Below are 13,603 nucleotides of genomic sequence, written 5' to 3'. Positions count from 1 at the left end.
GTTCGACTAATGATAAAAAATGATCAAACGTATGTTCGAATGTCTTTCAAAGCATTTTTAGACACAACCCACAGGTGGCGCCACCAATGCCTACAATGAATCCAGAGGAGCTGCAATGCGTACGTTTGTCCACGCGATGGCAGCAGAGGACAGGTAAGATCCTTGTGACAGCTCCACCCCCGTCAGGTGAGTTACCTGCTGCTATTTATTGTACGCTGAACAAAACACTTTTGCGCCTTCCCCTCTCACCTGAGGACTAATACTAACTAATTTGTATGTTATTGTGTCCAAATCGCCACTTCCAGCTCGCTGGAAGGCGCATTGGACGCTTGCGTCATGTGCGCACTGACGCGCAGGAGAGAGAGAGCGAGAGAGAGAGAGAGAGAGAGAGAGAGAGCGTGGCTCAGGAGCTCCGTGGGGTGGAAGAAGCGATAAATGTTGGATGCTGCCGCCTAACAGGAGCCGCTGTCCTCTCCGGAACACGTGACTAATCACGACACGCGTGGACTGAGAACACACCTTTGGATCACCTCCGGAAGGTACGCGCTTGTCTCACTTAACTTTACGCGCTTTTGTGGCGTGCGGACTAAAAATAAGAACACGTTGGACTCGGAGTTGAGCGCACTTGAGTGCAGAATCAACTGTTTCATGCAAGTTCCAGTACCCCTCCGCGACCCCAAAAGGGACAAGCGGTAGAAAATGGATGGATGGATGGATTCATGCACTCGTGTTCTGCAGAGGCTGCGTTAGAAGCGCATATTTAGGCGGTCAGGTCTTGTTTGTGGACCCCCAACCACCTTAAAACTACCAAAACCTGCACTATGTTGTGTTGCCGAATCCTTTCAAACACCTTATTTTATCATTTTAACAAGGTTGCTGGCCTTCAGCTTGCAAGTTTGTTAGTTTAAGTGCATTTTAATCAAATTACATGATTTTTCTATTGAGATTTGGTGCACTTTTCAGTGGACTGTATTGCTTGTCATTAAATGTCAGGTGTATGTATATATGCTCAAATTAAAGGTGCAGTATGTCATTTCACTCGCATGGTCAAGACAGTCAGGTGACTTTTTGTGGTCAAAATGACAGTTTTGTGTTGGTGGTGTAGACTTTGCAATTGTGAACCAAACAGATGATATTGGAAGCCATGGATTTAGGTGGACACCATTGTTTGTGCCTTAAAACTACCAAAACCTGCACTATGTTGTCTTGCCGAATCCGTTAAAATACCTTATTTGATCATTTTAGCAAGGTTGCTGGCCTTCAGCTTGAACGCTTGTTAGTTTTAGTGCATTTTAATCAAAATACATGATTTTTCTATTGAGATTTGGTGCACTTTTTAGTGGACTGTATTGATTGTCATTAAATGTCAGGTGTATATATATATATATATATATATATATATATATATATATATATATATATTAGAGATGCGCGGATAGGCAATTATTTCATCCGCAACCGCATCAGAAAGTCGTCAACCATCCGCCATCCACCCGATGTAACATTTGATCAGAACCGCACCCGCCCGCCATCCGCCCGCACCCGCCCGTTGTTATATATCTAATATAGACGATGCAAGGCATTAGTGAGGTTATAAAGCTTTTGCCTGTTAAAGAAAGGAGACTGATCCAATGCAGTACAGACATTCGCGTGCCACGCTGTCACGACCCAGACGCACACCAGTGCGCAATCATATGGGAGCCGCGCTGAGCGCACCTCCAAGCGCGTCTCGCTGCCGGCGACGGCCGGGTATATGGGCCCAACGCTCCAGCGCCATCCATTTTCAGGGCTAGTTGATTCGGCAGGTGGGTTGTTACACACTCCTTAGCGGGTTCCGACGTCCATGGCCACCGTCCTGCTGTCTATATCAACCAGGGTGAGCCCCACCCCTTTCGTGAGCGCACTGCGCGCGGAGTGACCCCTGTTACGCGCCCCCGGCAACAGGGGTGGCGGGCAGGTAAGCTGCGCGGGCGGAGCGCGCGGAGTGACCCCTGTTACGAGCCCCCGGCCACGGGGGTGGCGGGCAGGTAAGCTGCTTACCTGCTGCGCGTGACGCCGGCCGCGGCGAAGGCGGACGAGGCGGGGTGTCGGTGCGGTGGGCGCGGTGGTGACCCTGGACGTGCGTCTGGCCCTTCTCGCGGATCGCCTCAGCTACGGCTCCCGGTGGGGCCCTCTCGGGGGAAGGGGCCTCGGTCCCGGACCCCGGCGAGGCGTCCCTTCTCCGCTCCGTAAAAGTGTCCATCTCTTTTTTTTTTTTTTCTTCTGTTGTGGCATATGCTGCAGGTGCCTGCTCGTTTTTCGTACGTGGGTAACAACATTTAACTATGTATATATATTTCCCAATTGGTTTAACTGCCACCCGCCTGAATCTATTTAAAATCAATTTTTTTTTTATTTCAACCGCCCGACCCGACCCGACCCGACCCGACCCGACCCGCGGATAAAATCTAATTTATTTAAATTTCATCCGCCTGATCCGCGGATAATCCGCGGACTCCGCGGTTGTGCCCGCAAACCGCGCATCTCTAATATATATATATATATATATATATGCTCAAATTAAAGGTGCAGTATGTTATTTCACTCGCATGGTCAAGACAGTCAGGTGACTTTTTGTGGTCAAAATGCCAATTTTGTGTTGGTGGTGTAGACTTTGCAATTGTGAACCAAACAGATGATATTAGAAGCCATGGATTTAGGTGGACATCATTGTTTGTGCCTTAAAACTACCAAAACCTGCACTATGTTGTCTTGCCGAATCCGTTCAAACACCTTATTTTATCATTTTAACATGGTTGCTGGCCTTCAGCTTGCAAGTTTGTTAGTTTAAGTGCATTTTATTCAAAATACATGATTTTTCTATTGAGATTTGGTGCACTTTTCAGTAGACTAATCAATATAACCTCCTGTATTGCTTGTCATTAAATGGGAGGTCTGTATATATATATATATATATATATATATATATATATATATGCTCAAATTAAAGCTACAGTATGTCATTTCACACGCATGGTCAAGACAGCCAGGTGACTTTTTGTGGTCAAAATGACAATTTTGTGTTGGTGGTGTAGACTTTGCAATTGTGAACCAAACAGATGATATTAGAAGCCATGGATTTAGGTAGGGGGACACCATTGCTTGTGCCTTAAAACTACCAAAACTTGCACTATGTTGTCTTGCCGAATCCGTTAAAAGACCTTATTTTATCATTTTAACATGGTTGCTGGCCTTCAGCTTGCAAGTTTGTTAGTTGAAGTGCATTTTAATCAAAATACATGATTTTTCTATTGAGATTTGGTGCACTTTTCAGTGGACTAATCAATATAACCTCCTGTATTGATTGTCATTAAATGGGAGGTGTGTGTATATATATATATATATATATGCTCAAATTAAAGATACAGTATGTAATTTCACTCGCATGGTCAAGACAGCCAGGTGACTTTTTGTGGTCAAAATGACAGTTTTGTGTTGGTGGTGTAGACTTTGCAATTGTGAACCAAATGCATGATATTAGAAGCCATGGATTTAGGTGGACATCATTGTTTGTGCCTTAAAAATACCAAAACCTGCACTATGTTGTCTTGCCGAATCCGTTCAAACACCTTATTTTATCATTTTAACAAGGTTGCTGGCCTTTAACTTGCAAGTTTGTTAGTTTAAGTGCATTTTAATCAAAATACATGATTTTTCTATTGAGATTTTGTGCACTTGTCAGTGGACTGTATTGATTGTCATTAAATGTCAGGTGTATATATATATATATATATGCTCAAATTAAAGGTACAGTATGCAATTTCACACGCATGGTTCAGACAGTCAGGTGACTTTTTGTGGTCAAAATTACAATTTTGTGTTGGGGGTGTAGACCAAGGGTGTCAAACTCTGGCCCGCGGGCCAAATGTGGCCCGCCATGTAATTTCATTTGGCCCTGAGGCAAAATCAAATTAACATTAGAGCTGGCCCGCCGGTATTATACAGCGGCGGTGCCGCTGTAACACCGCATTCACCGCTAATACTCATACTTACCAACCCTCCCCATTTTCCCGGGAGACTCCCGAATTTCAGTGCCCCTTCCGAAAATCTCCCGGGGCAACCATTCTCCCGAATTTCTCCCGATTTCCACCCGGACAACGTCCTCTACAACCTGTCGTCAGCTACAGCGGCTTTTACACACGAGTGAATGCAATCCATACTTGGTCAACAGCCGTACAGGTCACACTGAGGGTGGCCGTATAAACAACTTTAACACTGTCACAAATATGCGCCACACTGTGAACCCACACCAAACAAGAATGACAAACACATTTCGGGTGAACATCCGCACCGCAACACACCATAAACACAACAGAACAAATACCCAGAACCCCTTGCAGCACTAACTCTTCCGGGACGCTACAATATACACCCCCGCTACCACCAAACCCCGCCCACCTAGTTAATGTTGATATTTACCTCAGAAGGCTGCAAATAGAAAAGAGGCATTACATTTTTTATTTAAATTTTATTTAATATACCTCCTCACATCCGCACATTGTTTACAATCATGGCCACCAGCAGCGAGAGCGATTCGGACCGAGAAAGCGACGATTTCCCCATTAATTTGAGCGAGGATGAAAGATTTGTGGATGAGGAAAGTGAGAGTGAAGGACTAGAGGGCAGTGGGAGCGATTCAGATAGGGAAGATGCTGTGAGAGGCGGGTGGGACCTGATATTCAGCTGGGAATGACTAAAACAGTAAATAAACACAAGACATATATATACTCTATTAGCCACAACACAACCAGGCTTATATTTAATATGCCACAAATTAATCCCGCATAACAAACACCTCCCCCCTCCCGTCCATATAACCCGCCAATACAACTCAAACACCTGCACAACACACTCAATCCCACAGCCCAAAGTACCGTTCACCTCCCCAAAGTTCATACAGCACATATATTTCCCCAAAGTCCCCCAAAGTTACGTACGTGACATGCACATAGCGGCACGCACGTACGGGCAAGCGATCTAATGTTTGGAAGCCGCAGCTGCATGCGTACTCACGGTACCGCGTCTGCGCATCCAACTCAAAGTCCTCCTGGTAAGAGTCTCTGTTGTCCCAGTTCTCCACAGACCAATGGTAAAGCTTGACTGTCATCTTCCGTGGAATGTAAACAATGAAACACCGGCCGTGTTTGTGTCGCTGAAGTCGGCCGCAAAACACCGCTTCCCACCTACAGCTTTCTTCTTTGCTGTCTCCATTGTTCATTGAAGAAATTGCAAAAGATTCACCAACACAGATGTCCAGAATACTGTGGAATTTTGCGATGAAAACAGACGACTTAATAGCTGGCCACCATGCTGTCCCAAAATGTCCTCTACAATCCGCGACGTCACGCGCTGACGTCATCATACCGAGACGTTTTCAGCAGGATATTTCGCGCGGAATTTAAAATTGCACTTTAGTAATGTTAAGATTTCATCATTGATGTATAAACTATCAGACTTCGTGGTCGGTAGTAGTGGGTTTCAGTAGGCCTTTAAATTGCAGCTGTGCCTATATATGCTCAAGTTAAAGCTACAGTATGTAATTTCACATGCATGGTCAAGACAGCCAGGTGACTTTTTGTGGTCAAAATGATAGTTTTGTGTTGCTGGTGTAGACTTTGCAATTGTGAACCAAACAGATGATACTGGAATCCATGGATTTAGGTATGGTTTGTGCCTTAAAACTGCCCTGACCTGCAAAGTCCACCTGTCGCACACACTTCTTTGCAGGCCTCTGGGTGAGACCTTTCTCGGTCCTTTGTGCATGCCAATGGGAATAAAGGATGCTTCTATTGAGATCTGGTGGCTTTAAAGGGGAACATTATCACCAGACCTATGTAAGCGTCAATATATACCTTGATGTTGCAGAAAAAAGACCATATATTTTTTTAACCGATTTCCGAACTCTAAATGGGTGAATTTTGGCGAATTAAACGCCTTTCTATTATTCGCTCTCGGAGCGATGACGTCACATCGGGAAGCAATCCGCCATTTTCTCAAACACCGAGTCAAATCAGCTCTGTTATTTTCCGTTTTTTTCGACTGTTTTCCGTACCTTGGAGACATCATGCCTCGTCGGTGTGTTGTCGGAGGGTGTAACAACACGAACAGGGACGGATTCAAGTTGCACCAGTGGCCCAAAGATGCCAAAGTGGCAAGAAATTGGACGTTTGTTCCGCACACTTTACCGACGAAAGCTATGCTACGACAGAGATGGCAAGAATGTGTGGATATCCTGCGATACTCAAAGCAGATGCATTTCCAACGATAAATTCAAAGAAATATGCTGCCAGACCCCCATTGAATCTGCCGGAGTGTGTGAGCAATTCAGGGACAAAGGACCTCGGTAGCACGGCAAGCAATGGCGGCAGTTTGTTCCCGCAGACGAGCGAGCTAAACCCCCTGGATGTCTTGGCTCACACCGTCCTATGCCACCAAAGATGATCAAGAAAAGAATATCGACCCTAGCTTCCCTGGCCTGCTGACATCAACTCCAAAACTGGACAGATCAGCTTTCAGGAAAAGAGAGCGGATGAGGGTATGTCTACAGAATATATTAATTGATGAAAATTGGTAGTTAAAAAGCTCCTCGGTGGCAAGGCCCCGGGGGTGGATGAGATCCGCCCGGAGTTCCTTAAGGCTCTGGATGTTGTGGGGCTGTCTTGGTTGACAAGACTCTGCAACATCGCGTGGACATCGGGGGCGGTACCTCTGGATTGGCAGACCGGGGTGGTGGTTCCTCTCTTTAAGAAGGGGAACCGGAGGGTGTGTTCCAACTATCGTGGGATCACACTCCTCAGCCTTCCCGGTAAGGTCTATTCAGGTGTACTGGAGAGGAGGCTACGCCGGATAGTCGAACCTCGGATTCAGGAGGAACAGTGTGGTTTTCGTCCTGGTCGTGGAACTGTGGACCAGCTCTATACTCTCGGCAGGGTCCTTGAGGGTGCATGGGAGTTTGCCCAACCAGTCTACATGTGCTTTGTGGACTTGGAGAAGGCATTCGACCGTGTACCCCGGGAAGTCCTGTGGGGAGTGCTCAGAGAGTATGGGGTAACGGACTGTCTGATTGTGGCAGTCCGCTCCCTGTATGATCAGTGCCAGAGCTTGGTCCGCATTGCCGGCAGTAAGTCGGGCACGTTTCCAGTGAGGGTTGGACTCCGCCAAGGCTGCCCTTTGTCACCGATTCTGTTCATAACCTTTATGGACAGAATTTCTAGGCGCAGTCAGGGCGTTGAGGGGATCTGGTTTGGTGGCTGCAGGATTAGGTCACTGCTTTTTGCAGATGATGTGGTCCTGATGGCTTCCTCCGGCCAAGATCTTCAGCTCTCACTGGATCGGTTCGCAGCCGAGTGTGAAGCGACTGGGATGGGAATCAGCACCTCCAAGTCCGAGTCCATGGTTCTCTCCCGGAAAAGGGTGGAGTGCCATCTCCGGGTTGGGGAGGAGATCTTGCCCCAAGTGGAGGAGTTCAAGTACCTCGGAGTCTTGTTCACGAGTGGGGGAAGAGTGGATCGTGAGATCGACAGGCGGATCGGTGCGGCGTCTTCAGTAATGCGGACGCTGTATCGATCCGTTGTGGTGAAGAAGGAGCTGAGCCGGAAGGCAAAGCTCTCGATTTACCGGTCGATCTACGTTCCCATCCTCACCTATGGTCATGAGCTTTGGGTCATGACCGAAAGGACAAGATCACGGGTACAAGCGGCCGAAATGAGTTTCCTCCGCCGAGTGGCGGGGCTCTCCCTTAGAGATAGGGTGAGAAGCTCTGTCATTCGGGGGGAGCTCAAAGTAAAGCCGCTGCTCCTCCACATGGAGAGGAGCCAGATGAGGTGGTTCGGGCATCTGGTCAGGATGCCACCCGAACGCCTCCCTAGCGAGGTGTTTCGGGCACGTTCGACCGGTAGGAGGCCACGCCGAAGACCCAGGACACGCTGGGAAGACTATGTCTCCCGGCTGGCCTGGGAACGCCTCGGGGTCCCCCGGGAGGGGCTGGATGAAGTGGCTGGGGAGAGGGAAGTCTGGGCTTCCCTGCTTAAGCTGCTGCCCCCGCGACCCGACCTCGGATAAGCGGAAGAAGATGGATGGATGGATGAAAACTGGGCTGTCTGCACTTTCAAAGTGCATGTTGTTGCCAAATGTATTTCATATGCTGTAAACCTAGTTCATAGTTGTTAGTTTCCTTTAATGCCAAACAAACACATACCAATCGTTGGTTAGAAGGCGATCGCCGAATTCGTCCTCGCTTTCTCCCGTGTCGCTGGCTGTCGTGTCGGTTTCGCTTGCATACGGTTCAAACCGATATGGCTCAATAGCTTCAGTTTCTTCTTCAATTTCGTTTTCGCTACCTGCCTCCACACTACAACCATCCGTTTCAATACATTCGTAATCTGTTGAATCGCTTAAGCCGCTGAAATCCGAGTCTGAATCCGAGCTAATGTTGCTATATTTTGCTGTTCTTTCCGCCATGTTTGTTTATGTTGGTTTCACTATTTTACGTCACAGGAAAATGGACGGGTGTATATAACGATGGTTAAAATCAGGCACTTTGAAGTGTTTTGTAGGGATATTGCGTGATGGGTAAAATTTTGAAAAAAACTTTGAAAAATAAGCCACTGGGAACTGATTTTTAATGGTTTTAACCATTCTGAAATTGTGATAATGTTCCCCTTTAACGCGTACATAGGGTCTTTTGGGGGCATTTTACATAAAGAAGTGAACAGTGTAAAACTGCACTTCATTATACTGAGAGCTCATTTGAATATTTTGCTGATATTTGAGGCTTGATAAAGGAGCTTAGGCTACATTTGTTGGCCCCAACCTGCGCAATTTATTTGCCGAATCCATCCAAGCAAGCATTTGATAAATGTCAACCTGGTTGCAGACTTTTGTGGTTGTAAGATAAATTCCTGCATGCAAGTCAATCAAAACGTAGTTTTTTCTTATTGAGCTTTGGTGGGCTTGACGCTTTTGCTCGGCGTCCCATACCTGCCAACTACTCCGGTTTTCCCGTAATTAGTACGGTTTTCATCAACCTATTCCGGGTTACGGTTGCAGTGATAAAAAATACTTAAATTTTTTTTTTTTTTTTTTTTAAGTTTTATTTACGAAATCGTGTAACAACAATGACAATCGACACTGCTTCCCGTAACTTCCTATCGAGCCATTCCGAATGCCATGCGCGAGGCTATTTATAGCACCGCTGCCAAGCACGAGGCACCAGTTGCTCATTGTTTCCAAACGAGCGAACGATCATGGAATCAGCCGGAGAAAAATCGCAAACGAGTCTTAAACCGAAAAGAAAACTGCAGTCATTCCGTGAAGAATATTCAAAAGCCTATCCGGGAATAATTATCCGTTCCAAAAAGGGTGAAAACTACGCGAATTGCACCTTGTGCAGACAAGATTTTTTCGATCGGACACGGAGGAATTAGCGATGTAAAAGACCACGTCGGAACAAAAAAACACAAGTCTAATGCCGATACAAGTGGAAAACTTTCAACGTTTTTCGGATTTTAGCCACAAAAAGGTAATGACACCAATGTTATCTATTGGAATTGTTTAGTACTGTTATACTGTTAAAAGTGTTTATACTATTTATGCTTTCAAGTCCAAGCTGAAGAAATCTTGTTAAATGTTGACAGCATAACTACCAAAATACAGAAGTATGTCCTTAATATTTTTGCAGTGCTATTTCTGTTGAATAGTTAAAATGATTACATTAGAGATGTGATGTGCCACTTTTCAAGTGTCTGATGGCTTAAATTAATTTTCATTAATTTTTCATATTTTGAATTCTTTTGAAAGGCTTACAAAAAAACTACATTTGAATTGTAATTCCATGCTATTGACAGGACTATTAATTTTAATGAAGTTTACAGTATGATAATTGTGATAGAAATGTGAATTTTAGGCACAGAATATTTTTTACAATTGAACAAGGCAGTAGATTATACAAGCTTGGACAGAAAGTTAATAATGACACCAATTTTTTTTTTTATGGAATTGTTTAGTACTGTTTTACCATTTGTTTACTGTAAAAAGTGTTTATACTGTTTATACTTTCAATGAACAAATTGAAGTCTTGTGAAAGGTTGACAGGATAACTGGCATTAACTGTCAAAATAATTTCAAACTATTGAAGTTAGCTTACAGAATAAACATGTCAATCAACCCATATGATTTTTGCTGTAATATTTTAGTTTTGAAAAGTCACTGTGACTGATAGAAAAGTGATGGTTTTAGCAACATTTTAACCTGTCTGAATGCTAATAATCATTTTGCGTCGGGGGGGTGAACCCCCCACCAGGACTTTGTCCTGGACCTACCTGGACCCTGGCTACTAGGTTTTTCTGATTTCAAAAGTTGGCAGGTATGGCGTCCTGTTATATTGGATGGCCAAATAAAGCCACGCTGTGTAACATCACGCAACAAAATAAGCACATCTTGTACTGTTCTGCAGGAGCGTCCTCCAGTCGCCGTGGTAACAGCGTTTTGAGTGATTTGGGACACAATATCTCTGGTAGTAAAGGATGTGTGCTGGGATTAATGCCAAAGGTTGCGGGGCAAATCAACGCAGCTGTTTATTTATTTTTAGACACATGGCGCCATCTGCTGCTTAACGCAGCATCTGGACCAGCAGCCAGTTAAAGGATTGCGTCTCCTACCTGGAGAAGGAACCTCAAGTCCAAGCCTTTTCTCACCCGCTGTGACGGAGACCCAACATATGTGGCCATTTGCATAACGAGCGGCCGTCGTCTGCGTTTGGCGCGGTGTGTTGACGAGCCCTCGTTGTGCCAGTGAAATGCCACCTTCAATCAGGGCGCGTCTCCAGGAAGGCCGCCTCGCCTCTCAGAAGGACGCCGACCGTCCGAAGTGTGGCGTTCCCGCGGATGCTTTTGTTCCTGGCCCATTGTTAGCTTTTTGTCTGGCAATATCTCCGCTATAAAGGATGAAATTCAAGACACCAGGCATGGCAACATGTTTTAGAACTGTTGGGTGTGTCCCCATCCAATATTGATACTGCATATTGGTCTGATATCAGCAAAAAAACACAACAGCTAAGCACACAAGACCGATACTGGTCTATCCGAGCATGTATTAAAGTTTAAAGTTATTTAGCCTACTTAGTTGTCAGAATCATGTTGAAAAGGGTTTTAGTACTCTTGATAACAACTAGCCAGCTGAATTAGGGGAGTTTGAATAATACACAATGGTTGGTAACAAGAAACTGACCTGTTTATTCAAGGATAAACACAAAATAGACAAAATTATACATGACAAACAGAAATGGCATCATTGAAACTAGGGCTGGGCGATATGGCCTTTTTTTTAATATTGCGATATTTTAAGGCCATATTGCGATACACGATATTTATCTCGATATTTGGCCTTAGCCTTGAATGAACACTTGATGCATATAATCACAGCAGTATGATGATTCTATGTGTTTTGATTGATTGATTGAGACTTTTATTAGTAGGTTGCACAGTGAAGTACATATTCCGTACAATTGACCACTAAATGGTAACACCCGAATAAGTTTATCAGTCCACTTAAATTGATTCATGATACAGATATAGGTTCAAGGTTCAAGGTTCAACTTTATTGTCCCCGCGGGGAAATTTGTCTTGGGCACAGTGCATCATTGCTTTCTTAACATACCCAAAAACAACAGAACAAAAACACAAGCACAGACACAACCACAACCATACAACTAACATTTAAACATCAGAACATGGAGCTTGATAGACATAGGTGGCACTTTGATGTAGGCATAAAATCTACAGTATGGAGATAAAGATAAAGTACCAATGTGCATTGCACTAGAGCTCATGGATAAAGTGCTGTGTGCTAAAGTGCTTAGTTCTAAAGTGCTATGTGCTAAAGTGCTATGTGCTAAAAAAGTGCTAACCTATGTATTAAAATTCTATTGCACATTGTTGGTCAGCTTAATGGAGGCTGGGACAAATGATAATTGAAGGCGGTTAGATTTGCATAGTGGGACCCGGAGTCTTCTCCCTGATCCATATTCAGGAAAGAGTGGGTGTTGTGAGTTGGAAATAATTTTCTTAGCTTTTTTCCTAACTGCCTGCTCATAGATGCTCTGTATAGGCTCATATTCTTTCCTCCCTACGATTTTCATTGCCGTTTTATGCATGCCGGCCAGTTTGCTTTTTAGCTTAACGGTTAGGTTGCCAAACCATGAGGTGATCCCGTATCTAATGATGCTCTCTACAATGGCACGGTAGAAAATCATCATGATGTGGCTGCTTACGCCGTACAATCTTAATCTTCGCAAAAAATATAGCCTCTGTTGCAGTCTATTGCACAGTTTGTCAATATGTGTCTTCCAGCAGAGAAGATTATCAATATGAACCCCTAAATATTTATATGAGGATACCTGGGTGATTTCCTGATTTTTGATGGACACTATACTATCAGATATATACTATCATCATAATACAGTCATCACACAAGATAATCACATTGAATTATTTACATTATTTATAATCCAGGGTGTGGAGGGGGGCGCCTGATGTAAGTGTCAAAAAGACAGCCAAAAGAGTTTGATATGAGAACAAATCTAAAGTTAAAATATAGGGTAGAAATGCACCCATTTGCAGGAAATGTAGTCTTGATTTTCAAAATGTTCTTTCAAGGCTTGCATGTCTACATTAAAACATTCTTCTTCATACTGCATTAATATATGCTACTTTTAAACTTTCATGCAGAGAAGGAAACCACAACTAAAAAAAATCACTAATTTTTTCATACGGTGTTGATGTGGAAATTTTTGCCTCGGCATTTTGATGGTGTGGACGTGTGGCACCGAACGGAGATAAGCGTCTCGACAGACGTCACAATATTTGAACAATGATGACGAAAGCTGTTGTCTCTGTCGTGTCCGTGTGTCGAAAATTGTTATGCGCTTATTTTTTTATTTGATTTTGTGCGTGGCATAGATTTGCTATGCGCAGAGGACGCTTAAACAGTGCGCAATTGCACAAGCGCGCACCTTAGAGAGAACGTTGGTCACACGGCTGCGCTAGCATCACAGCTAACGTTAGCCATGCTGCTACCTCTCTGCTCGGGGAGGATGTATACGTATGTGACGTACGACGTGACAGTATGTGACGTATGACGTGACAGTATGTGACGTATGACGTGACAGTATGTGACGTGTGTAAGAAGGTGCGCTCGCTGTCTGTGAGAGGGAGACACAGGAAAGAGTGAGAAGAGCCTGTCGTGTAATGCCAGCAGCTAAAAGCAACTGCGTGAGAATTGTGGATGTGTTGAAGGTGTGCTGGAAAATGCGGAACGGAAATTACGGAGCAGCAGAAAAGTGGAATGTATTATTTAAATCGGTGCGTAGGTTTTTTTTTAAACTGGATCTGGATCGGCATTTTCCCATGCCTTGCCGATACGCAATTTTTGGCAAATATCGGCAGCCGATCGGATCGGGACATCCCTACACACAAGCTCGACATAGGTACTAAGTAGAGATGTCCGATAATGTCGGCCGATAAATGCTTTAAAATGTAATATCGGAAATTATCGGTATCGGTTTTGT

General features: G+C 44.5%; 1 protein-coding gene across 2 annotated transcripts in view; it reads left to right on the top strand.

The window, feature by feature from the left end:
- Positions 1-397: 397 nt before the first annotated feature.
- klhdc8b (kelch domain containing 8B) overlaps positions 398-13,603 on the top strand; it is a 327,420-nt gene continuing 314,214 nt past the window's right edge. For both annotated transcript variants that reach the window (XM_061974191.1, XM_061974180.1), the window contains exon 1: positions 398-539. The gene's annotated coding sequence lies outside the window, so the exon portion shown is untranslated. The remainder of the gene's footprint in view (positions 540-13,603) is intronic.

This window comes from Nerophis lumbriciformis, linkage group LG01 (genome assembly GCF_033978685.3).
Source record: "Nerophis lumbriciformis linkage group LG01, RoL_Nlum_v2.1, whole genome shotgun sequence".
Taxonomy (NCBI): Eukaryota; Metazoa; Chordata; class Actinopteri; order Syngnathiformes; family Syngnathidae; genus Nerophis; species Nerophis lumbriciformis.
This window is presented reverse-complemented; position numbering and strand designations above follow the sequence as displayed.